The sequence below is a fragment of the Macaca thibetana genome, chromosome 12 (assembly GCF_024542745.1).
Source record: "Macaca thibetana thibetana isolate TM-01 chromosome 12, ASM2454274v1, whole genome shotgun sequence".
Lineage (NCBI taxonomy): Eukaryota > Metazoa > Chordata > Mammalia > Primates > Cercopithecidae > Macaca > Macaca thibetana.
This window is the reverse complement of record NC_065589.1, coordinates 54,024,078-54,051,589: the sequence shown is the minus strand read 5'-3', so window position 1 is coordinate 54,051,589 and position 27,512 is coordinate 54,024,078.

The following is a 27,512-nucleotide window of genomic DNA, read 5'->3' as shown; positions in this document are numbered from 1 at the left end:
GAAAGCCTTTGTGACTTAATCATCACTTAAAGGTCTTACCTCTCAACACTGTTACATTGGGAATTAGATTTCCAACACAAAAACTTAAAAACTTTGGTGGAACATATTTAATCCATAACACAGACATACACAGGACTTTTCATCCAACAGCAGCAGAATACATATTTTTCTCTAGCACATGTGAAATATTCTCCAGTATAGACCATATGTTAGACCACGAATATTTAAGAAGATTAAAATAATGTCTAGTATCATTTCAGAACACAATGGTATAAAACTGGAAATCAATATCAGTAGGAACCTTAGAAAATTACAAATATTTGAAAATTAAACAACATGCTTCTATGCAACCAATGGCTCAAAGAGGAAATTGAGCCAAATGTCTTGAGACAAATGGCAGTGGAAACACAACATACCAAAACCCACCATGTGTTTCAAAAACAGATCTAAAAAGAAAGTTTATAACAACAGGCCAGGTGCAGTGACTCATGCCTGTAATCCCAGCACTTTGGGAGGCCGAGGAGAGTGGATCACCTGAGGTCAGAAGTTTAAGATCAGCCTGATCAACATGGTGAAACCCCATCTGTACTGGAGCGGACCCGCAACAAACTCCAGCAGAACTGCAGCAGAGGGGCCTGACTGTTAGAAGGAAAACTAACAAGCAGAAGGGAATAGCATCAACATCAATAAAAAGGACATCCACTCAAAACCCCCATCTGAAGGTCACCAACATCAAAGACCAAAGGTAGATAAATCCATGAAGATGAGTAAAAAAACAGGACAAAAAGGCTAAAAATTCTAAAAACCGAAACGTCTCTTCTCCTCCAAAGAATCACGACTCCTTGCCAGCAAGGGAACAAAACTGAGTGGAGAATGAGTTTGACAAATTGACAGAAGTAGGATTATACATTATTCTGTTATAAAGACACATGCACATGTATGTTTATTGCAGCACTGTTCAAAATAGCAGAGTTAGAACCAACCCAAATGCCCATCAATGATAGACTGGATAAAGAAAATGTGGCACATATACGCCATGGAATACTATGCAGCCATAAAACAGGATGCGTTCATGTCCTTTGCAGGGACATGCATAAAGCTGGAAGCCATCATTCGCAGCACACTAACACAGGAACAGAAAACTAAACACCACATGTTGTCACTCATAAGTGGGAGTTGAACAGTGAGAACATATGGACACAAGGAAGGGAACATCACACACCAAGGCCTGTTGGGGGATGGGGTCTAGGGGAGGGGTAGCATTAGGAGAAATGCCTAATGTAGATGACGGTTTGATGGGTGGAGCAAACCATTATGGCACTTATATACTTATGTAACAAACCTGCCCGTTCTGCACATGTATCCCAGAACTTAAAGTATAATTACAAAAAAAAAAAAAAAGAAGTGAATATAGACAAATAACCATCTTTGTCATAGAAAAATGTTGTATAATAACTTCAATATGTGTTTCTCCAGTAATAATTGAGGGTGAGTGTCTCTTCACATTTACAAGAGTCATTTGTAGTTCCTTATCTGTGACCTATCTGTTCACATTCTTTGCTCATTTTTCTAAATAGCTGTTATTCTTTTTCTCATGGATTTGGAAAAGCTCTATATGTATTAAGAACATTATCAGCCAGGCGCCGTGGCTCACATCTGTAATTCCAGCACTTTGGAGGCCGAGTGGGGGGGGATCACATGAGGTCAGGAGTTTAAGACCAGCCTGACCAATATGATGAAACCCTGTCTCTACTAAAAATACAAAAATTAGCTGGTTGTGGTGGTACATGTCTGTAATCCCAGCTACTCAGGAGACTGGGGCAGGGGAATCACTTGAACCCAGGAGGCAAAGACTGCAGTGAGCCAAGATCGTACCACTGTACTCTAGCCTGGGTGACAGAGCAAGACTGTCTCAAAAATTAAAAAAAAAAAGGGAAAAAAGAAAATTACCCCTTGGTTTATGATTTGAGTTGAAACTGTGCTGTCTCTGTTTAACAGACAAATTTAGACTAGTAAATAGCTGAAAACAAAACTATACCAAGAAAATCACCCATAAGTGAGAAGATAGTGAAACTAGGCCTCATAAAATTTAGAAAATAGGCCTCATATAAAAAAAAATTAACAACAGGTGGCTCTGGATAGGGTCCCACCCTGCCTCAATAAGGTCCCACCCTGATAGGGTCCCACCCTGCCAATTCCGGGAAACAACCTCATGGGGTCCCACCCTGCCAATTCCGGGAAACAACCTCATGGGGTCCCACCCTGCCAATTCCGGGGGTCCCACCCTGCCTCGAAGTTCCCGGAATCAGCAACTCCAAGAAAAAACCTCATAAGGTCCTGCTCTAACCAATTAGCATAAGACACCTTGCTCAGGCCATAGACAGACCCAATTACCACGCGCCTAAAGCTTTGTTTGAATTTCGCGCCCTAAGCTGTGTTTGAACTTGTATTTGCCTATATAAACAGCCTGTAACAAGCAGTCGGGGTCCCAGGGCCAACTTAGAACTTGGGACCCTAGCGCGCTAGTAATAAATAACTCTCTGCTGTGAATCTCGTGTCGGTGATCCTTCGCGGCGACCCCTGCCCAGGAAGGAATCGACAGTTCGGTTCCAACAATAGGTTTGTAATCTGCAACTTGAAGCAGTGAAGAAAAAAAATGAAGACCGATCTCAACTAAATAGTCTAACATTAAACCTCAAGGAACTATAATAAGAAAAATAAACTAAACCCAAAATCAGAAAAAGAAAATAAATGATAAAAAAAATGAGATAATTATGTCAAATAAAGAACAGAAAAACCATAGAAAGAATTAATAAAACTAATAGTTTTTAAAAAAATATTGACAAACTCTTAACTAGCCTAAGAAACAAGACATAGATTTAAGTAAATAATGTTGGGGTCCGCGTGTTTCCTAAACAAAGGAATGAACACACAAGACAACACAAGACAAGACAAACATGGCGGCCGCCCCGAATGGCGCGCTCTGCTTTATTTTATACAGTCGTTTGTGGAATGTTACCAAGTCACAAGACACATTGTTGTTTTTCTGACCTTTCCCTGACTTCGTTTGCAAGAGCAGGACTTACGGGGAACGCCCTGCTTCGTTTGCAAGAGCAGGACTTATGGGGAACGCCCTGCTTCATTTGCGAGAGCAGGACTTATCGGGAACACCCTGTTTGTGAGCACGTAGTCCTCTACAAATAAAATACAAAATGAAAGTAAAGACATTGCAGTAGATGCCTCAGAAATAAAAAGAATCATAAGAGACTATTATGAACAATTGTATGCCAACAAATTGAAAAATGTAGAGGAAAGAGATAAATTCCTAGAAAAATGCAACCTACCAAGATCAAGTTAAGAATAAATAGAAAGTCTAAATAGACCAATAACAAATATTAATAAATAGATTGAATAAGTAGTCAAAAAACTCCTGAGAAAAGACCAGAACTGGATAGCTTTACAGCTTTAGAGCTGAATTCCACCAAGCATTCAGTAAAATTATCAATGCATCTTAAACTATTTCAAGAAATAGAGATAGAAGGAATACTTCCAAACACGTTTTATAAGTCTAATATTGCTTTGATACCTAAGCCAAAGACATCATAAGAAACCAACAAAATAGAGGCCAATTTTTCTGATGAAAATTTATATAGAAATCCCCAATAAAATAACAGCAAATCAAATCAAACGACACATCAGAAAAGATTATAGATCACAGTCATGTGTGATTTATTTTTGGCATTAAAGACTGGTTTAACCATCCAAATCAATCAATGTGATTCATCACATTAACAGAATGAAAGGTAAAAAACACATGATCATCTTATCACCTTAATTGACATAGAAAAAACATGGGACAAAGTTCAACATTCTTTCTTGTTACAAACCATCAAAAGTCAGGTATGGAAGAAAATTCCCTCAAAGTAATAAAGACCACTTGTGAAAAGTTCACAGATATCATTTCCCATTATAATCAATGGGAAAAACCTGAAAGTTTTCCACTAAGATTCCAGTACAAAGCAAGGATGCCCACTCTCACCACTTGTATTTAACATAGTACTGGAAGTACTAGGAAGAACACTCAGACAAGAAAAAGAAATGAAAGGCATCCAAACCCAAAAGGAAGAAGCATATGTCTATTTGCATGTAGCATTGTGCCATATTTAAAACACACATACACACACACACAAACACACACCCAAAGATTCCACAAAAACTCTGAATAAATGAATTCAGTAAAGTTGCAGGATACAAAATCAACATACAAAAATAAGTAGTGTTTCTATATACAAACAATAATCTAGCTGAAAACGAAATCAAGGAAAGCATTCCCTTTCACGATAGTTTTTAAAAAAAAAACCTAGGAATAAATTTAACTAAGAAGGTGAGAGACCTCTACAAGAAAATCCACAAAACACTGATGAAAGAAACTGAAGATGATACAATTAGAAAGATATCTCATACTTATGAATGAGAAGACTTAATATTGTTAAAATGTCCATAATACCCAAAGCAATATACAGATCCAACACAATCCCCATAAAAATCCCAGTAGCATTCTTCACATAAACAGAAAAATATATCCTAAAATACATATAGAGCCATAAAAGACCCCAAACAACCAAACCAATTCTGAGAAAGAACAAAGTTAGAGACATCACACTTTCTGTTTTAAAATGATTTTACAAAGCTATGGTAATGAAAACAGTATGATCCTGACATAAATACAGATATACAGACCAGTGGAACAGAATAGAGAGCCCAGAAATAAATGCAAGCATTTACAGTCAAGTAATTTTTGAGAAGAGAGTCAAGAGGACACAAGGGGAAAGAACAGCATCTTCACTAAATGGTTCCAGGAAAATTGGATTTCCACATGCAAAGAAATGAAATTGGGCCCTTAGCTTACATTTTAAAAAATCAAATAAAAATGGTTAAGAGACCTAAATATAAGACGAAAAACTAAAAAAATCTCCTAGAAAGCAACATATTAAAAGCTCCTAGACATTGGCCTTCGTAATGATTTTTTTGAATATCACGTCAGAAGTTCAGGACACAAAAGAAAAAATGAGTAAGCAGGACTATATCAAACTGAAAACATTTTTTACAGCAAAGGAAACAATCAACAAAATGAAATGATAGCTTACAAAATATGATAAACAGTCACAAATCACATAACTGATAAAGGGTTAATATTCAATATTTGTAAAGAACTCTTACCACTCAATAGTGGAAAAACAAGTAACCTCATTAAAAAAATGGTCAGAAGGCCTCAATACACATTTCTCCCAAGAAGAGATAGAAATAACCAATGCTGGCAAGAATGTGGAGAAAGGAGAACTCTTATACACTGTTGGTAGACATGTAAATTAGTGTAACCATTATGGAAAACAGTATACTGTATATATAGCCAAAGAAAATGAAATCAGTGTGTCAGAAAGATATCTACATCCCCCATGGTTATTATAGAATTATTCAGAATAGCCAAGGTATGAAATCCACCCAAGCGTCCATCAGTGGAAGAACAGATAAAAAATTGTGGGGCATACACACAATGAAATATTATTCAGCCATAAAAAGAAGAAAATTCTGTCATTTTCAACAGCATGGATGAACCTGTAGGATATTATGTGAAGTGAAATAAACTAGGCACATAAAGACAAATACTAAATGATCTCACTCATATGTGGAATCTAAAATCTTTATTTCATAAAAGTAGAGTAGAATGGTGGTTATCATAGATTGGGAGCAGGAGGAGGTCGGGAAGGTGTAGGTTAAAGAATACAGCATTTTACATAGACAGGAGAAATAAGTTTAAGAGATACATTGTGCAACATAGTGACTATAGTTAATAATATATTGTATTCTTGAAACATGCTAAAAGAGTAAACATTACCACCGTCACCACAAAAAGACAACCATGTGAGTTAACGCATATATTTATTAGGTAGATTTAGTTATTCAACAACGTATATATACTTTAAGCACCATTTTGTACACAGTAAGTACACACAATTTTATGTCAATTTAAATTAATTAAATAATAAAAAAGAGAGATAACTCTGAAAAAAAGAAATACCAGTTTACGGGCTGTGAAAAAATAACTGCAAGCCATTTATATGATAACAGGTTAATACCCAAAATTTATAAAGAACTCAGACTACTCAATAGTGGAAAAACAAATAACCTGATTCAAAAATAGCCAAAAGACTTGAATAGAAATTTTCCCAAAGAAGATATAAAAATGGCCATCTGGTATATGAAAAGGTGTTGAACATCCTTAATCATCAGGGAAATGAAAATCAATACCATTATGAAAGACCATCCTTAGCACAATACAACTGTTATAATGACTATTATCAAAAAGTCAAAAGATAATAAATGTTGGTGAGGGTGTGAAGAAAAGGGAACTCTTATACACTGTAGGTGGGAATGTAGATTTGTATAGCCATTTTGAAAATAGTATGGCAGTCGCTAAAAAATCAAAAATAGAAAGACCATATGACCCAGCAGTCCCTCTTCTAGGTATATACCCAAAGGAAATAAAATCACCATCTTGTAAAGATACCTGCACTCCTATTTCTTTGCAGCATTATTCACAATAGCCAAGATATGAAAACAATCTAAATGTTTGTTGTTGGATAAATGGATAAAGAAACTGTGATACATATATACAATAGAATATTACTCAGCTCTGAAAAAGAATGAGATCTTGCCATTTGCCACAATATGGAAAAGCCTGGAGAACACTATGCTAAATGAGATAAATCAGACGCTGAAATGAAAATTTTGCATGATATCAGTTATTTCATATATACAGATAGAGAACAAAACAGTGGTTACCAGGAGTAGGGGTGGGGAGGAAGTGGGAGGTTCAGTTCAGAGTATGCAAAGCAGCAGATATGTAGGAATAACAAGTTTAGGGTCTAATGTACAACATGAGGACTACAGGTAATATAATTGTACTATATGTAAGATTTATGCTAAATAATCAGATTTTAGCTGCTCTTGCCTTCAAAACAAACAAAAATATCTGTAACTATATGTGATGACAATTGTGTTAATTTACTTCATTATTGTAATTTTTTACTAACTATATGTATGCCATAATATGCTGTATATCTTGAATACACACAATACAACTTATTTAAAAATAAAATAAGATCTATTTCTTTAAAAAATGAACCCCTATAAATAAATAAAATGAAAGATAAATTTAATGAAGTGAGGGAAAAGTCCAGAGAGTTCATGAGAAAAGATTTCCACATAGCTTGTAAATATGTGAAAAACTGCTTAATATAATCAGAAATCAGAGAAATGTAAATTAAAAAGCATGACATTTTAAAAGTGGCAATTCTAGGTGGTGAAAAGGATGTGGGCAATTAAATAAGAGTGTAAACCTGTAAAATAACTGGAAAACTGACAGCATCTGAACATATGCATTCGCTATGACCCAAGACATATTCTCCCAGGAATATAACAAGCCACCAAAAAAAGTACAAGAATGTTCACAGCATCGTTCATAATGCATAAACCAAGAGAATCTAAACACTCACCGATAGTAGAAAGCATAAGTGAATTGTGGCATAATAATACAATGGACACAATTAGCATAGAAAATGAACAAACGTGTTACTTGCAACAACATGATTGAATCTCACATTCAGAAACCTGCATGAAAGATCTGATCCCCAATTAATCTAACCTGTATTGTGTGATTATGAGTCCGTTTATGAACAATTCAGAAAGAAGCAAATGTAAACATTGGTGTTAGAAGTCAGAATACTGGTTATCTGTAGGGTGGAAGAATGGATAGTGACAGGAGTGGGTGCAAAAGGGAATTTGTGAGATGCTGGTGATGTTTTACTTCTTGACTCTTGTGGTGGTTACATGATTATGCTTTCGTGTGACAGTTCACCAACCTGTACACTGTGGTTTTATGTACTTTTCCATAAGCAGGCTTCACTTCAGTAAAAATGTTTATTTACAAAATTGAAGATAAAACACCAAATTCCATGCCATGGAATATAGTCCTTCTTGTTCCAGGGCCTATGACTTCATACCACCCATGCACTTTTAATCTCTGCATCTAAGACATTAATATGGTCTTAAAATATTTAAAGAGCTTCCAGGCACAGAGAAACAAATACTGTATGATTTTATTTATATGTGGAATCTAAAATGTTGCTCATACAAGTAGAGAGTAGAATGGTGGTTACCAGAGACTGGAGGTCTTAGGGGAGGTGGACTGGGAAAGGGGAGAGGTTGGTTAGTGGATACAAAGTTACAGTTACATAGGAGAAATAAGTTCTGGTATTTTATTGCACAGCAAGGTGAGTATAGTTAATAATAACGTATTGTATATCTCAAAATAACTAAAAGAGAGGATTTTAAATGTTCTCACCACAAAGAAAGGATAAATATTTAAGGTGATGGATATGCTAATTACCTTGATTTGATTATTTCACAATTTTACATGCATCAAAACATCACAGTGAATCCCATAAATATGTGCAATTATTGTCAATTAAAAAGAAAACAAAAGTTGAAAAATATTGAAAGGCCTGTTTTAACAAACTCTTACTTTTTAGGAGGAAAAAATAAAGTTATTCATTTTGAAAATTTGACTTGCATTCCAAGGAATTATGTAATTTCCTGTCTGATAGAGGACAGTTCCTTGTTTCAATAATAAATGACCTGTCTATGTCCTCTACAGTATTAGGAAAATATTCTTCTGTAAAATTCTTTTTAGGTTTTCAGTTTCTTTTCAGGGTTATTGATGTTCCCTCCAAAGTCAGGAAAAGGAGCAATTTCTGTCCTTGGATTCATATTTGATTGTAAGCTCAGGACCATAGCTCTCAGAGCGGCTGGCTTAGCCTTTCAGTGTATGTTTCTGCCTACTGGTGTACTTCATTCTCCTTAATCCATTAATACAGCTTGATTAGTTTTTAACCTTAAGGTAAAGGTGTTCTTTTTTTTTCCTGTCTACAAAGCAAATTGGAAAGTATAGAATTTTCAGTAAAGTTGCAATTTGATAGATGTGACTGATTTTTCATGGTAAAGCAACTAAAGAGGCGAGTTTACTAATTTATTATAATTAAAACATTTTATTTGGGAGGCTGAGACAGGAGAATGGCATGAACCCGGGAGGCCAAGCTTGCAGTGAGCCGAGGTTGTGCCACTGCACTCCAGCTGTCTCAAAAATTAATAAAATAAAATAAAATAAAACATTTTATTTAGGTGGCCACACAACAAATTGCATTCCTGCATTAATACGTTGTCATTTGAATCTAAGTTCAGATTTTGAATTCTAACAAGAATATTTTAAATTAATTTTGAAACAAACTGATCCATTTAAAAAAAAAAAATGACCTTAATAAAAACTAAATGATCTGAAAATCACCAGTCTTTTATCTTGTATTTTGAAACTCAAATGAGAAGTGAAAGCTGTGTTTATGATTAGGGGATGTGAAAGCTGATTATGAGAAATGTCTCATAGATTTGGAGCATCAGAATATATATGGCTATTTTCAGAAAAAAAAAAGTGGATTATGGAAGTCTCTTGGGTGTAAACTGTATAAAGGTGTCTTTTATTCAATCATTCCCAGGGATTAGATAGTATACATATTGATAAGCCAGCACTACTCATTATATAATGGTTTGCACTAGTTTTGCTTTTTCAAAAATTTATTTACAGCCATAAAGTCATTTCTCAAATATCTATCTTCTCCTCCTTTCAAATTAAAAATAAGTCTGGATGATTCCTGTAAAATGAAAAAAGAGGCAGTGTTGAGTAATGGAAAAAAGACTAACCTTGGAATCTGGATCCTGGCTTCTAGACCTGGCATTACCCCCTCAGCATTTTTTTTGGGCACATCAGCCTTTCTGAGTCTCAGTTTCCTCATTTGTAAAATGTGGATAACAACTCTTGTTCCACTTACCTCACTGGTTGTTTTGAACAAGTGCGGTAAATCAGAAAGCCCTGTAAAAACCTATTACATAAATGTCAGGTGTTACTAATACTATTACTATTTTTAAAAGAATTATTGGGACTACATTTCAAAGATGGTACATCTGTGTTTGACTCAGTTACTTGACTTACACTGAATTTATTTTCTATTGAACTTGAAAATGTCTAGAATCTATCCAATTTTGTAACCTGCAGGGAAAATTTAAAGCTCTAGAAACTCAAGCATCTGCCTTATGTTGTATAAATGATGTGCAAATGCTACCAAATTATTTGTTTTACATAGTCATAAAATTTAAGGGAAACAAACAAACAAGAAGGCAGAGGAGGCATTTCCTACAGTTGAAATTGCCAATCATCTCTAGGTATTTAAATGTACTAGATTAGAGCAGAGGGTCTAGCCCTGGCAAATGTGCTACCAAGGGGCCACTCAAGGCCTTTTGTGGAAAGACATTGGCTCTAGTACAGTTACCCTTAAGTAACTTCCAATTCTTTTTCCCTATGACCGTACAATTTGGCTCCCATTGCTAGTGGGCACCACTCTTCCAGGCTGTCCCTTTTCCAGACTGTAGTGGTGTTCCCCACCCCTCTTCATTTGCCTCTAACTGCCAAAGCTTTGAGGTTTCCAAAAGGCAAACACAGCCTGATCCTTCCCCCAGTGGCTGCTTTTGAATGTGTCAAACCATTTTTTCCATCTCTTGGACTTGGAGACACGAGGAAAAAGAAAATTTTATGGGAAGGCTCCTAAATGTTTAAAGTGGGCTGACACATCTGTCCCGGGTCACACTGACCATTTGGACTACTCAGAGCGTTTTCTATGTACCTTGAGATCTCCCTGACCAGTTGCCAGCATCATTATCAAAGAAGCTGCAGTCTATACTTCCCTGCAAGTTGGTCTAGTCCACAATCACAGTTCAGAAATAATCTGCCTTCTGAATGATGGTAGAAGCATCCTGAATCACATGCGGCTTCGTGTGGCAGGACAATTGTTTGGCTCAGTTTTTCTACTTGAGGATTTCCTATGCCAGTCAGGAGGATTACATTGCAAAATGGGACACACTGGCCTCTTTAAAAAATTATTTACATATCATGAATTTATTATTATGGTAGATTCCATACAATTCTAAATTATATGTCCAATGCTAGTATCAGGTGATTCCTGTATTCAGAGAGTAGTGGTGAATATTGACTGTGGAGTATTGGCAATAAAGAGAATGGAGGGATGCAGAACGATTGCCCAGAATATCACTAGTAACATATTGGGCATGATTTTCCCTTGCCTTCTCAGGAGGGTGTGATAATATACTGAGCTAACAGAGAAACAGCTTAACAGTACTACAGCCAGGGATCTCTAAGGGATGCTTCCAATTCCCCACATTTGTCTTAGCAGCAGTTTTTCTACATTAACATCAATTTCCATTAGTTCACTGGTGGAAAAACCCAAAAATCTGTCAGGTTGCTCACTTTAATCAGCACATAGTGTTATTTGACTACTGAATATTTCATGTAATATCCATATTTTAATTTTAGAATGCCTCAAAATGTTTTCAATATTTTTCTTGTTCCAATTTTAACATTTTTCTGGTTATTTCATACTATATTCCTTCATATATGTTTGTGCTACTACAGGTGGGTTTCCAAATTGTACTTTTTCTAAACAGCATTTTGGCCTTCAAAATTTTTATTTAAATGAGATAATCTGAGAAAAATAACTTCTCCTACTACCAAAGTCAGTGCTTCAGCCAAACACATTCCAGCTTCCCACTCTCACTCTCCTTGTCTTGCCGATTTTTATTCATCGTTCAGACCTTAAGTGAAATAAACGTTCATTCCTTAGGGGAATCTCCCCTAAATCCTGGAACTAGTTTAGATTCTCCAGTAATATATTCACATAGTTACTAGCACCTGAGGTTCACATCACTTTTTATCATTCTTATTACATACCAATTTGTATAACTGTTGTTTAGGTCTAATGGCTTCCCTTCTGGATTATAAGCTTCAGGAGAGCAGACACTGTGTTTGTCTTGAACTCTCCTGAATTTTCCTTTTCTAATAGATTAGCTGGCACTTAGTAGTAGCTCCAAAATATTTTGTGTAAGTGAAGAATGAATACATCAACATCTCTTTGGCACACAATTCCTCATAAACCTAACACCTGTAATTCTCATGAAACCTGGAGCAAATTCAGGAAATCTATGTCCACTAGTTGACCAGGTGTAAAAGATAAACTCTCTGATTCTTGCTTCAGTTGACAAAGTTTTCATGGCGTATTAATTCTCCCAATCTTCAAGCTATTACAGAATCAGAGACTTTGCAGAGGGGGGTCTGTATTTTGTACCTTTGATGGACCACCTGCCAGCTATAAGCCAAATAGCCATAGAATCTAGCCCTAAGACGTGGGTGGTATTCTCTGTGCTCATTCAGTTCAACCATTATAAAGTGAGGTAAATTCACTATTTTTTTCCTACAGATGCAAAGACCGAGATCTAGAAATACCATTCCCATTGCTCTTACAGGCTGGCAATAAATAGCTGCAAATATAAGGAATGAAGCATTTTTTTAAATTCTCATTTTACCATTTCTAGAGAGATTACCAACACCTGTGCTTCTTTTAGGTCCCACTGTGCCTATTAAGAATTTTACATTATTTCTGATTACTCAACTCTACTAAGGCAATCAACTGAGTCCACTTTCTTGCCAAACAGGAAATGACTAAAAAAATGGCAAATAAAAGGACAGCAAATCCTTTGAGCCATCTTATTAGGCACTGAAGAGCCATTTGATGGCAATCTTCCTTTCCTTTATTGGAAGCAGACTAAACCAAACTCTCACTTGATTTCCCAATTTAGAAGCTGCTGCTTATTGTATACCTACAAAGTAATGTTCGTACACACACTTTCTGAAAAGACATGATAGAAGAGGCTTAAAGACCCTAGTGGTTATCGTGCAATCTTTCAATTCTAGATAAAGTTAAAACCTTGACCTTTAGTTTTTCCCAACAAATTAGACAATGTGAGGTAGGTTTTTGTATTCCAACTGTCATTTGTTTTAAATATATATTTTGGAACATGAACATTGAACACAATAGGGACATAGTATTTATACTTGATTTTTAAATGTAGGGCTCGGATGCTGATTTGAAATGTTTGGTAAGCTTTTGTTTCCCTTCACCATAGTGCTTGTGCTATCAAAGCGAACATGTGGCAGAACTTTAAGGACTGATGCCAAACATATGGTATCCACAACCAGTCAGCATAACCTTTGGAATGCTAATTGCAGAGAAGAGCCAAATGAAAATGCTTAATAGCACACATATGGCCGGTTGAGGATTTCCTAACAGAATGACTGACTACTCTAAGGCATGTAAATATCTTTGTCAAGTAGAACAGACAAATTTTAATGTTGCAAGAAATACCAGGATTAAACATAGTCTTTCAAAAGTTTTATGTATTTCTAAAATATGCAATTAAAATGTAATTTTCATATCTTTATTAAACCTCTAAAATGCCTTTACCAAAACTATATGCCTTCTAGAAGGGCCTGCCATTTTCCTAATATTTTTTTGCCTGAAACTATCAGAATTATAGATGCAATAATTTTTGTTGAACTAAATATATAAAACTTCCATGAAAACAACTGCCACAGCAGCTTAAATTTAATATCTAGATAAAGTATTTATTTTAAGCCCTAATTGTGGATCAAAACTTTTCAGCTCAAAGGATGGGCAGTGATCACTTAATTTAAATGCACCACTTGATATAGAGGAAATTATGATTCATAGAAGTTACATGACTTGTCCAAAGCACATGGTGTGGCAGTAGCTGAGCCCAATTTGAACCTGTGATTTCATTAGTATATTCCAATATTATTTTCATTAACTTACTGTATCATATAAAATATATTATCCTCTAACAAGAATGTTAACAGACCATTAAAACTCTGTTGAAACTATTATTTGCTGAGGAACAAAATGAATGTAACTTTTGCCTTTTTGAGGGTTTTTAGGGGGACCTATTTCTAATTCCTTATCTCTTTAGACCCTATCTCGCCCCTTTTTATCTGAAGTTGTTCTTCCATGGAACATGCTACCTCAACATAAAAAGGAAATCAATTGAATCAGCACTAACCTCAGACTCTCCTCTCCCACCAACTCTCTCAAATCATTGTTTCTAATCTCATCACAAAGCTGCAGCCTAAGTGGACTAAGATCGGCTCTACAGACTTACAGCCAAATTTAAAAATTAAAATTTGTTACTTTGCCAACTATCTCATTTATATGGTACATCCATAAAAGCTCATTGAAAAAGAATGTATTTACAAATTTCTAACTGTCTCATTTAGATGCATATGTCTAAAATACCTATCAACATAGAACATAGTAATATTTTATTTTGATTTTGTTTTATTTGTTTTTGCTAAGAATACTGAGTTCATAAACTTCTGGTAACAGTTCCCTATTGCCGCATAACACACCACTCTGAAGCTCTGTATACTAAAACAATGATCATTCATCTGCTTCTGATCATGGGAATGGGTCAACGTTCATTGGGTATTGTTTTTTCTGTCCTCCATGTAGTGTTATTGTTGGTAGTTGGTGTTGGGGTGGGAGAGGTGGGATCTAGTTGGGGCTAAACATTCTAAGATGGCTTTCTTCATGTGCCTGGCACCTCAGCTGAGGTGGTAGAATCCCTGAGGCCTCATTGGGATGGCTGGGCCTTTCTATTCTAGTGATGGGTTCTGAGTATGGGCTCACATATTTATCTGTGTGGGACCTTGATTGTCCTGCAGGTGGCCCCACTCTTTCCATGTGAATAATCTAGACTTCTTTTCGTGGTAGTTAACTTCCAAGTGAGTGAAAGCAGGCATTACTAGGTCTACTAAGTTCTAGACTTGGGACCGGCAAGGGTTACTTCCTCTGTATTGATCAAAGCAAGTCATAAGACCACCCAGATTTGAGGATGGCATACAGACGTTATATTTTGAAGGAAGAAGGGCAATATGCATTTAAGTGTGGGAGCAATTGTTGGTTACTAATTTGTAGACAATCACTTGTGTTAATCAATCATTTATATTTAGGTTAGACAAATAAAAGTGTGGTTCTATCTTGAACTACCAATCATCTTTCTCTATATCATTGATGAAACCCTCAATCAAGAACAACAAAGACTTGAATGTATTGTTCTAAGTCCTTCTTTTTTAGTCATATATTGTGTGTTATCTTCTGCTCTACTTCTGCAGTTCACGTTGGTTCAGACAGGTGCTTATGAAATCCTTAGATTAAGGCTAACACATTAACTATCTTCATAGGCAAAATTGCTCAAAACAGGCTTTAATACACAAAATATATTTTCTTTCTAACCATAGTTAAAACACACTTTATTGCTCTAATATTTCCCTGCCTGGTATCTCCCACACAAGACCATTAAATACAATAAATCTAGAAGTCGTTGCCTTCTTTCAGTGCAAACCAGGTCTAAAAAGATGATAAATCTTGACTGCAAAATGTCTTTAAAGTTAGGGTTCCCTCCTGCCAAATGACTGTAAAATATAAGGTTTCATATATCTGTCTGACTTTAATTTGAGGGAAAAAAATACAAAGAGATAAGTGTTAATTTTAATCTGAAAAGCCACATCTTATTTTCAAATTTTATTTACTCTATCTTTCCTAATCTCTCATATCAACCTTCCTCTACTTTATCTTTTTACTGTTCACACACTTCCCAAGTTGTAAGTATCTTCCCTTGCTGAAAGTTTACTTACATAAGTGAATCTCTTTATAAGTAAGTTTAATAATATAGCAATAAATATAATTTATATACCAAGTAAAGTCTTAACTATTCTTACTAACTACAGGATCAAGATGTTTTTCCTGAAGAAACAGAAGGAGAAGGACATTTCAGGCTTAGGGAACAATGTGAACAAAATATGAGGCCGGAAAATGTAGGAAATGTCCAGGAAATGGTGAGTGATCCTTTATGACTAAAGCAGGTTTATGTACAGCTTAAAGATCAGTTCTAATTTACAATATGTTTGCTAAGACTAAGTAGTGTTTTAAAATATTTAAATTATTTGTTAATATTTAATATCTGGGAAATTTCACATCAGCTTTCAGATTCTTGATTTGTCTTGAAAAACTAAGATGGAAACCGTGAGCCTTTTTTTTCTGCATAGCAATATAAATTAATTGGACTAGGCTAAATTCTATAATAAGCAGCTTCAAATTTTCAGTGGCTTGACACTATACACACACACACACACACACACACACAAAATACATACGTATATATATATATATATATATAAAAAAATATATTAGTCAGGGTCCTCTAGAGAGACAGTTTATTAAGGAGTTATTAGGGAGTTTATTAAGTATTAACTTACACAATCACAGAGTCTCACAATAGTCGTCAGCAAGCTGAGGAGTAAGGAGAGACAGCCCAAGTCCCAAAACTGAAGGATTTGGATGTTCGAGGAGAGGAAGCATCCAGCACGAGAGAAAGATGGAGGCTGGGAGGCTAGGCTGTTCTCACTTTTTCATGTTTTTTCTGCCTGCTTTATATGCACTGGCAGCTGATTAAGATTGTGCTCACCAGATTAAGGGTGGCTCTACCTTCCACAGCCCACTGACTTAAATGTTCACGTCTCTTTTGGCAACACCCACACAGGCACACCCAGGATCAATAGTTTGTACCCTTCCATCCAATTAAGTTGACACTCAGTCAACTTATCAAATATACATATATTTAAATACATATACATATATTTAAATATATTTACATACATTAATTTTCCAAAGCAATGGTTCCATATTAGTTCATTCTCATGCAACTAATAAAGACATAGCCAAGACTGAGTAATTTATAAAGGAAAATGGTTTAATGGACTCATGGTTCCACATGGCTGGGGAGGCCTTACAATCATGGTGGAAGATGAAGGAAGAGCAAAGCGACATCTTACATGGTGGTAGGTAAGAAAGCTTGTGTAGGGGAACACCCATTTGTAAAACCATTAGATCTCATGATACTTATTCACTACCATGAGAACAATATGGGGGAAACCACCCCCTTAACTCATTTTTTTCCCTTGGCCCTGCCCTTGACACTTGGGGATTATTACAATTCAAGGTGAGATTTGGGTGGGGACGCAGCCAAACCACATCAGGTTCAACCAAAGTCTTCTTCATCTGGTACCTTTTCCATATGGGCTCTCTACCAAATGATGTATGACAGGCACAAGCTCATTTTATCTTATCATTGCATCTTCCTCTGGGACCTTGGACATCTCCATTCAGCAGGGTAAAGAAGAAAGAGAACAGAGAATTATGCATGGGCAGGTTTTATGGTTCAGGCCTAGATAGGGTGTTTGTCAGTTCTGTGAACCAGAAATCAATCATATGCCTCACTCAATGGCACTGAAGTCTGGGAAATATGTTGTAGCTGTTATTTGGGAGGAAAAGAACTGGCTTGTGAACAATTAGCCAATGCCTGCCACAAGACAGCAGGCTGGAGGTGAGTAGCCTCTACTCTTTTAATCAGAGTGTGTGGTGCCTCTTTCACCACAATATGCACCCAGCCTGCTGAACTCATCTCAGTTGTCTGCCTGGGTGCTGTAGGCATTTAAGTGTGCAACCCTCAGGATAGAAAATGAAAAAAACACATGTATAGAAGAGGTAACAAAGGTTTTCTGTAAAGGGAAAATATTTAGTAAACCTTGCATTTAACAGAAAGAAATTTTGTTATTTTTGTTCTTTTTTTTTTTTTTGGAGAGCACAATTCTCTCTTTTGGTCAATAGACCATACAGAGATGTAAGAGGACAAACAATTGTCTAGTTTTTAAGTCAATCTATGAATATTTAAATATTTTGTAACTTCTAGCATTGCTTTTGCTGTACTTCTAAATAAAAATAAGTATTTGTGGTATGTTTATGGTACCAATATTTTTCTCATTGTAAGAGAACTCTGATTTATGGACTGTGATTTTGAATGATAAAGAGAGATTTAATACACAGTCTAGTGTTTGACATTTTTTTCTGTAAACCTGTCAGTTCCTTGATTGTTCAGACCAAGTTTACAAATGTCAGGATATAGTTAGTATTTTTTGAAAAGCCTTGTTTTTGCAGCATAATTCTTTTAAATGTTGTATATCTCGAGCCTGGGAACTTCTTAGAAATTTCAGATGATCTTCCTTTGTGCATTTGTTAAAGTGAAATGGATATATAATAAATATTCAGATAAGTCTTAGTGATGCAGAGGAACTTGAGACCATTACATTTAATCTCACTTTACAATGAAGTCACTGAGGCCGCAGGAGGTAAACTCCTTTGTCCAAGTACTTAGATCTATTTAAATTTCAGGGAATTTCTAGGTTGCTTTGCAGCATAGTACCTTTATTTATGTACAAACCATCATTAAATTTTAGTACAAACACTGAATTGATGATTTGGGAGATTTCATGGTGTTGTTATCAAAGAGAGGGGAGGCTTAAGGTAAGACACAGACAGACATATTAGGAAACGTAGCATGGAACTAAATTAAGAGTCGATACTACAGCACACCCTTTTCCAAAATATACTAGAGGTAGATGATATTTGGAGAGGCTTTTTAAGTTGACAGAGTTTCTAAATACATGTAAAATACATAATATTTCCTCCTCCTATTGTTCCTTAATCTACCCAGCCCTGAATTGTCTTGTTCAGCCATTTTCCTCCCCACTGTTTCACCTAAGCTCACCCACACTTTTCTACCACCCGGACCCAGGGCAGAATGAATACAAGTAGGGCTACTTTCAGTGCTGGTTCAGAAATGAGTTCCCCTTGTGATACTTTTGATATCTTTCTGTGAAAGAAAATATCTTTCCTGAATCCTGATTTCTTTTTTGTCAGTCTCAGACCCTCACTCTTTGTAGCCTGCATCGTTTTTGTTTTCCCACTTTCCTTTACTGAGATAGCAACTCTGTCCTTCTATACCTGTTCATTCTCCCTATTATATAGCCCACTGCCCAGCCCATTGGTGTGCTGTATTCAGGAGACCCATCCCATGTGCAAAGACACAAATAGGCTCAAAATAAATGGATAGAGGGAAAATTTACAAAGCAAATGCAAAGTTAGTTTCTGCACGGCAAAAGTAACTATCATCAGAGTAAACAGGCAACCTACAGAATGGGAGGAAATTTTTGCAATCTATCCATCTGACAAAGGGCTAATATCCAGAATCTAAAAGGAACTTAAACAAATTTACAAGAAAAAAAAAAAACCATCAAAAAGTGAGTAAAGGATATGAACAGACACTTCTCAAAAGAAGACATTTATGCAGCTAAGAAACATATGATTAAAAGTTCAACATCACTTATCATTAGAGAAATGCAAATCAAAACCACAATGAGATACCATCTCACACCAGTCAGACTGGCAATTATTAAGAAGAATAGATGCTGGAGAGACTGTGGACAGATAGGAATGCTTTTACACTGTTAGTGGGAATGTAAATTAGTTCAACCATGGTGGAAGACAATATGGCGATTCATCAAGGATTTAGAACCAGAAATACAATTTGACCCAGCAATCCCGTTAATAGATATATACCAAAGGAATATATATCATTCTACTATAAAGACACTTGCACACGTATATTTACTGCAGCGCTATTTACAATAGCAAAGACATAGAACCAACCTAAATGCCCATCAATGATAGACTGGATAAAGAAAATGTGGTACATATATACCATAGAATGCTATGCAGCCGTAAAAAGGAATGAGATAATGTCCTTTGCAGGGACATGGATGAAGCTGGAAGCCATCATCCTCAGCAAACTAACAAAGGAATAGAAAACCAAACACCACATGTTCTCACTCAGAAGTGGGAGTTGAACAAAGAGAACACGTGGACACAGGGAGGGGAACAACACACACAAAAGGGCCCGTTGAGGGGCTGGGGTGAGGGGAGGGTACTTAGAGAATAGGTCAATAGGTGCAGGAAACCACTATGGCACGTGTATACCTATGTTACAAGCCTGCAGGTTCTGCACATGTATCACAGAACTTAAAGCAAATTGTTTTTAAAAATAAAAAAAAATAAGAAAAAAAAGAAAGATAGTAGCAAATGTTAGAGAGGATGTTGAGAAATTATATATCTATACACTACTGGAGGGATTGTAAAATGGTGACATCATTTTGGAAAATAGTTTGGCAGTTCCTCAAATGATTAAACAGAGAGTTACCATATGACATAGAAATTTTTCTTCTAGGTAAATACCCAAAGAAATGAAAATATATGTCCAAACCAAAACCTGCACATATATGCTAATAGAGGCATTATTCCTAATAGCCAAACAACTCAAATTTACATCAATGGATAAATGGATAAATAAATGAGGGATATCCACACAATGGGGTATTATTCACCAGTATTATGAAAAGTAAGAAAGTACTGCTGCACCCTACAATAGGAATGAACCTTAGAAAACATGATTCTAAGAAAAAGAAGCCAGTCACAAAAGATATATTATGATTTCAGTCATATTAAATATCTATAGTAGGAAAATCAATAGAGACAGAAAGTATTATTAGTGTTTGCTTAAGGTAATGTGGGGTGGGGGAAGAGGATGATAAACAAGTAGTATTGGGTTTCTTTTTAATGTGATAAAAATGTTCTAAAACTGATTGTGATGATGGTTGTATAGTTCTATTAATAAGTTAAAAACCATTGAACTATAACACTTTAAATGGGTTATTTGTATGGTATATAAATTAAATCTCAATAAACCTGTTAGAAAATACAATAGAAAATGAAGTAAATTTACATTCATCTCCATAAAGGAGCCTGCCCCTCTTGTCAGGCCTCTAGTGTGAAAGATGAGTCAATATGCTTTCAGTTGAGCTGGGTGCGGGTTTAGCTGCAACTTTCGTTTTAGTAAGTTCACTATGGATCCAAATGTTTTGAGGGCAGTACTGGGAGTTGGTCTTTACTAAGGTCTTCAATCATTGATGAGATTCCAAAGTTCTGCTTACTCCTCATAGCTAAATAGCCAGCTTTCTAAACTGTGAGAGATTCTCCTTGCTTTACTCCCACAGCCGAACTTTTGTGTTATTGAAGAATTCTCTTTGCTCTCCAGTGCTGTCTCTCATCTTAGGAAATCTCTCTTTGTTCTTCTGCCTTGCCCTTGTCCTTTAGAAGTCAGCCAAAAATTCTCTCCACTCTGAAGGCAGAGATTGTCTTGGAGTGATTTCGCTCAGTTCTTCCACCTCATCTTGACTTCTGAGTTAAGCATGGAGTGCCAGGAGAAGAGTGTGGTTCTCTCAGTTCTCTTACCCCTCCTCCAATGTTCTGTAACTTCTGGAAGTTTCTCGCAATTTTTTCCCATCTCTATTTTCAGCACTCAGTAAAGATCAGAGGGAAAGAAGTGGCAGTAGCACAGTTTTGTTCTGTGTCTGGGGCTCCAGTGGAATTTGACGTGTCATGCCAGCCCACACGCAGTCATTAGAAACATTAGATTGGGCTGGTTTCCCCTGCCCCCACCTATGGACGATTGCTCCTTCTCCTTTAATGTCAGTTATAAGAGGTCTCCTTGGCCCTTCTTTCTTAGGAAGAGCTTGTCACTTGCTGGATTTTAGTTTATTTAGGTTGCTTTGCATTCTTTGCTCCCTGATAGATGTTTTTTTTTTTTTTTTTTCAATCTATAAGTATGTAGCTTTTCCAATATTTTGGTTGAAAAGGTGGAATGATGAAATTTTGTAGCTTCCAACATCTGAACTGGAAGTAAGACAACTACTAGAATTTGAGAGGTGAAAAGTAGGTTACAGAAAGGTTTTTGAGCATATACTGAGAATTTTCCAAGCTTTAATTCCTATAGATAGTCTCTGAATGCCCAAGAAAACAAGCAAGCAAGAAAGTATGTAGACCTTGGATTTTCTCGTCTCTGGTACTTCTATCTCTCCAACAGATTTTCATAATTCAAGCATAATACTTACCTTCATATATCAGAGCAAGTTATACAGAGAGATATAGCCACGCCAAAGGAGGCTGTCAAAAGTGTAGGAGTCAACTCACTTGGTTCTCTACAGTCTTGTTACATCTATTCAGGCCATACACAAATGAATTACCTCTGCCAGGAAGTGCTCAGTAAAGTGGGGATTGAGTCACATCTCTTGGTTATTGTGGTAGAAAATGTCCAGGCCCAATGATGAAATAAGAAATACATCATGAAAGTATGTAACTTTCATTGAGCAGGAAATTCCCTGTATGCTACAAGGAGAAATTGCCACATGGCCCTTTCTACATCACTCATAAAATATACAATCCAGTAGACTAGAGTCCTCTCATGTGGAAGATTTCTCGCATCTCATGGTTTAACATTTAAAATCAATAAATGTTAGGTGTTCCTCTATGAACCACAAAAGATGAAAGATGAAACAAGCAGCCGAGGTACCTACTTGTATGCTTGATATGGTGTATGTCTCAAGTGTAGGTTGTTCAGCTTATTTCTCGGATCATTAGTAAACCAAAGTGAAAACAATCATAAACAGTGTCCAAGGAGTCAATGTTCATATAAATCAATGACTAATTAATAACAACAATAATAATAAATGCTTAAGTTATATTTAGTATGTTCCAGGCACTGTTTAATTCTTTAAGCTTTGTTAAAAAAAAAAAAGTCCCCTTTGAGCTATGTACTATTGTTATCTCCATTTTATAGACGAGCAAATGGAGACAAAGTGGTCAAGGAACTTGCTGAAGCCACAGGTAATGATTTGTTACGTCTACAGCTCACAGGAAGAGAATGGAATCATGTTACTATTCAATTGCAATGTAGTCACTAATTCTACTAATTATTATTATTATTTGACATTGTTTATTATGATGATGCTAATGAAAATGGGGTGGATATTCTGACAATGTACTAAATAGAACCATTTTTAAACTGTTCACTTATATTATGAAAAATTCACTCCTTTCTTTCTCTTCCACATCAACTTTACTTATATTCTTAAGTTAAAAGGAAGATGTCCATGAAATACAGACAACCAAAGTAACGTGGGAAAAAAGCCAAATAACTGCAAATCTTTAAGTTTCTCATCCTCATTCTCTGAAAATACATGTAGATTATTCAATACTGCTTTTTCCTTTTTACCAATGTGTCTTTCAAATATTAGAAGAGTGCTGTGAACTACGCAAATCTTTCCAACAGTAGGTTATATCCATAAAGCACATGTTGAGACCTACTTCAATGATAACTAATATTGGATCAACCTGAACTATGCTTATCAGGAAGAAACACTTCCCCAAATCAGGACTTATCCAAAGATAGATTCTAACTGCCAGAATGCTCCTACACCCAATCATTTGTGCGTTGAAAAATCTGAACTTCTTTGGGTTGGGACTGACATGGGTGCAATGCAAGTGAGGCAGAGAAAAAAAAAAAAAAAAAGAAAAACTTTGGAGAGAAAAGCATGAGACAAGTGATAACTCTGAGTGATGGTTCAAAAAGAATAAACTAATTTATATTTCATTTGATGTATATTTGAAATTAAAGGACTGTGATAAGACAAAACAAGATAAAAGGAAGAAGAAAAACAACGACCATATGTGCACATTCCCTTTAAAACAAAGTATGTGCCAATCAACAATAAAGTAATTAGCAATTACAGTGAAAGGGTGGTTTAAAAAAGACTAAATTCTACCTGAGGTACCATAACAGTAAAAATTTGCTAAAAGCTATCAATTTAAAATTCATCATCTCCCAATGAATGTCTGTTTTCTGATAAGACTATTCCCATTCTGTCTTATCTAATTAAGTTTATACCTGGCTTCTAGAATAATCTAACTTTAAGAACGTAAATACACAGTAATATGCTTTATGTCATATCAAAATCACTCCAAAGTAGGTATTATATTTTCCTACTAACTCCCTCGTTTTCTTATACTCTGCTACCTTGTTTGTTTGTTTGTTCAACTCATCTCAATTTTGGCATTTTCATGTTACGTTGAAATAGCATAGAAACAGCCTTGTCCAACCTCCACTTAATGTGCTGCATGAATGAGCCTGGCCTTCGAGCCCTCCATAAAAGTGAAGAGCTTGAGACTAGTAGGTCAATCTTCACTATGGCCAGATGGCTTTGCTTTCAAAGCTCACTTGTAGGCTGAACATAAATTGTATATATTTGTTCCAAAAGAATATATGATAGTTGTACTTGATGTTGTACTTATTTACTTTAGCAAATGTTACAAAAACTGGTAAAATATGATTGTAAAAATTATTTCTCTAAAAATTATGTTCACTATTTTATGATGGATACAAAAATACATCTGTGTTATAAAGTGTGATGAAACATGCAAATTCTGAGAAAATAACATAAAAATTTAGAGGAATTCTACACTTAGATTTCTTTAGATTAGTTTTTATATTTGTACTTAATTAAAAAATCAAACTAGAAATCATAAATATTGTATTATGGATGTGATCTATATAAGAGAGATACGGCAGAGTTCAAAATCAAGTATCTGTAATCAAATAAAATGTCTTACCCTTAGGTGAAAAGACTAAATAATTACTGTGGGTTCACATGCTTTACATCAATATGCATTGTTTAATGTACACTAACAGCATTATTTGTGATTTTTCTGCCTTAACTCACTTGCTTCAATTGAGCAACTAACTGCAAGTTATGATCACATTAGATAAGAAAATTTTACCATATGTTTTACTTCTATATTCCCCCACAGTAGATGGAAATGTTTGATGGCAAGACCCTTTCCTTATACATTTTGGGGCCCGGGAATAAGACTGCATTTGTCATCTGAGAGATACTGTGTAACATTTGACATCTCATCCTTTTAGCATGTAGCTTAACCATGCCTTCTCAAACTAGCCTGCTGTCATCATTATGTTTAGGTAGATGTGTTGCCCACACCCCATTTATTCTCTATTAGTGAACTCTATTTATTTTCCTTTATTAGCAATGTCTAAAAATGTATAATTCTGTAAGTAGTAGCTATGACCACTGCCTATTAAGCTTAATGAAATCGTGTTCACATTTTTCCAATTCACTTACAGGACTTAGTGACCACCATTTCATAGGTGTTCAATAAATACTCACAGAATTATATTAACTCATATCTTTTCTGCACTGCACAAGCCACAGGCTGTCTACCCCCCAAAGAGGGCATGATTCCTATTCAGGGTCTCATTGTGTGTGGTTACTTATATTTAAGTTAAGGAGCTCCATCTGAAAGTTAGTTATCATTAATTGCTAATTATATTTCTTCCTTCAAAAACCTCTTATCTCACTTTTCTGCTAACTCATGCTCGTCATCTCTTTCGGCACAAGTTTCAAAACCCACTACTATAGGAAACTTCCTAGCTCTGCTACCCTCTTCAATTCATAGTATGCTTTTACTCTGCTTCCCCTCAGCACATGTAAAGTTCCTTCTACTTTGAAATTAAATAAATATTTATAAATAGTTATGAAATATTTATTTAGAGTTTGAGTTCAAATTTGTGTTATGTATATATATTTCAAATAATGAATATAAATATATACAACAAATTTTAGAATATCTTCTCCCCCACTTCATCTATGTATACATTATACCTATATATATATATGCACGTATATATGTATATATATGCATGTATATATGTATATGTACACATGCATATATACATATATATATATATATAAAAGAAACCATTCTGTAATTAATATGGATGCATACTGGGCAAAACAATTATCTAAAATACACTTTTTAATTTTTTTCATTTTACAAATTTGTTTTACCTCTAAAATAAATTCACAATTAATCATTTAAATTACAGTATTTCCAGTTGTGAATTAGACAAGTATTTCATGAAGCATTCAGCTATATAAAAGAAACACCATATAGTAAAAAAATAAATATCAATGGCTTATTCATTCCATCAACTAGCACAAATTCATTAAGCATAACCACATGTGTAGTGCTCTGCAACCAGTCTTTTCACTGGGTTCTTAATTGAATGAGACTCACTTTTCCCCACTTGCTTTTTCATGCCATTTAAAAAACTATATAATAATGGCCTGACATGGTGGCTCACGCCTATAATCCCAGCATTTTGGGAGGCCAAGGTGGGCGGATTATTTGAGGTCAGGAGTTCTAGACCAGCCTGGCCAACATGGTGAAACCTCGCCTCTACCAAAAACATAAAAAATTATCTGGGTGTGGTGGTGCACACCTGTAATCCCAGCTACTCGGGAGCCTGGGTGACAGAGTGAGACTCCATCGCAAAAAAATAAATAAATAAAACTAGTAAATAAATAATATAATATAATACTTATATGTAATTTTTATTCATCTGTTTCCAAGATTTAATACATTTTATTATTAGAGCAGCTGGCCTCAAGGTGAGTATCATTAAATGTAGATATATTCTATTCAGAAATACAAAGAATAGAGTTCATCTTGGAAATGGAACTGACCCTAAATGCAAGCAGCTGTTTTCCAGAATTCTATGTTCCTAGAAATGAGTAAACGACTCTGTGAGATTCAAGTATGGATAAACTGACAAATTTCCACATGTAAGTTTTCCAATGCAAGGGAGGACATTTTTAAAAATATTAATGTTCTTCTCTTTTATATATTGATTGTACCTAACCTTATCCCTTGAAACAGATAAGATTCTTAGAGCAAGAATGCTCTAAGATAGTGTCGTTTCTTACATGAAAAGAATTTTGCAGTAAAGCATTGTTGGCAGAGAAAAGATTTTCTAAATTCCTCCTTCATCTATGCCTCCCCGACCTCATACCTCTCAAGAGTAAGACTTCTTTGATTATCTCATAGAATTATATATAAGGAAGGTTCAGAAAGTAAGAGAAATGAGGGAAATATATTTTCTCTCAGCCCTAAGGAAATCTGGGAAACGAAAGGGAACAAGAAGAGAGTAGATGTGAAGTTCTTATTTTGTTTCTCCTTTCTTGGTGAGGTAGAAGGCTTTTGCTGGGCTCCTGCTTCAGAGTAAAATGGCTTCCTGCACAGCTGAAGCCAGGTCAAAAACTAAACTTAGTAGTGAGTTGTGTGGTCAGACAGAAAAGTCTCTGATATTTAGCCTTCCTGAATGGAATGAATGGGAGCAAGAAGCAGATGATAGTCTCGAAGGGCAGATCGCAAGAGGAGACCTTCAGCAGAGTGAGGGACAGAAGTCAAGAAGGGGGTCATCTGAATCAAAGTCAAATGGGAGTCACAGCCAGGCTTAACAAGTTCTGCAGGCTGGAAGAGCTGAAGTAAAGCTTACTCAGCTCGGGAGGACTATGTGTCCCTGATTAAGACAAGAGAGATCAAAACACAATTCACAGCAGACGTTGACTTGTTCAAGCAAATGTCAGGCAAGCCAGAGCCATTTAGAATCCAGAAGATCCAGAGGACACAATGAAGATCTAAGGACCCCTCCCTGTCAATGCCAAAAGTTTACATAAGTCTCTTGCTCCCATATCAAAATTTTGTCTTAAAGAAGAGCAGAGTTAGGGATGACGGTATGAAGGAAACCATTTAAAATAACTAATGGGACTGAGTTTG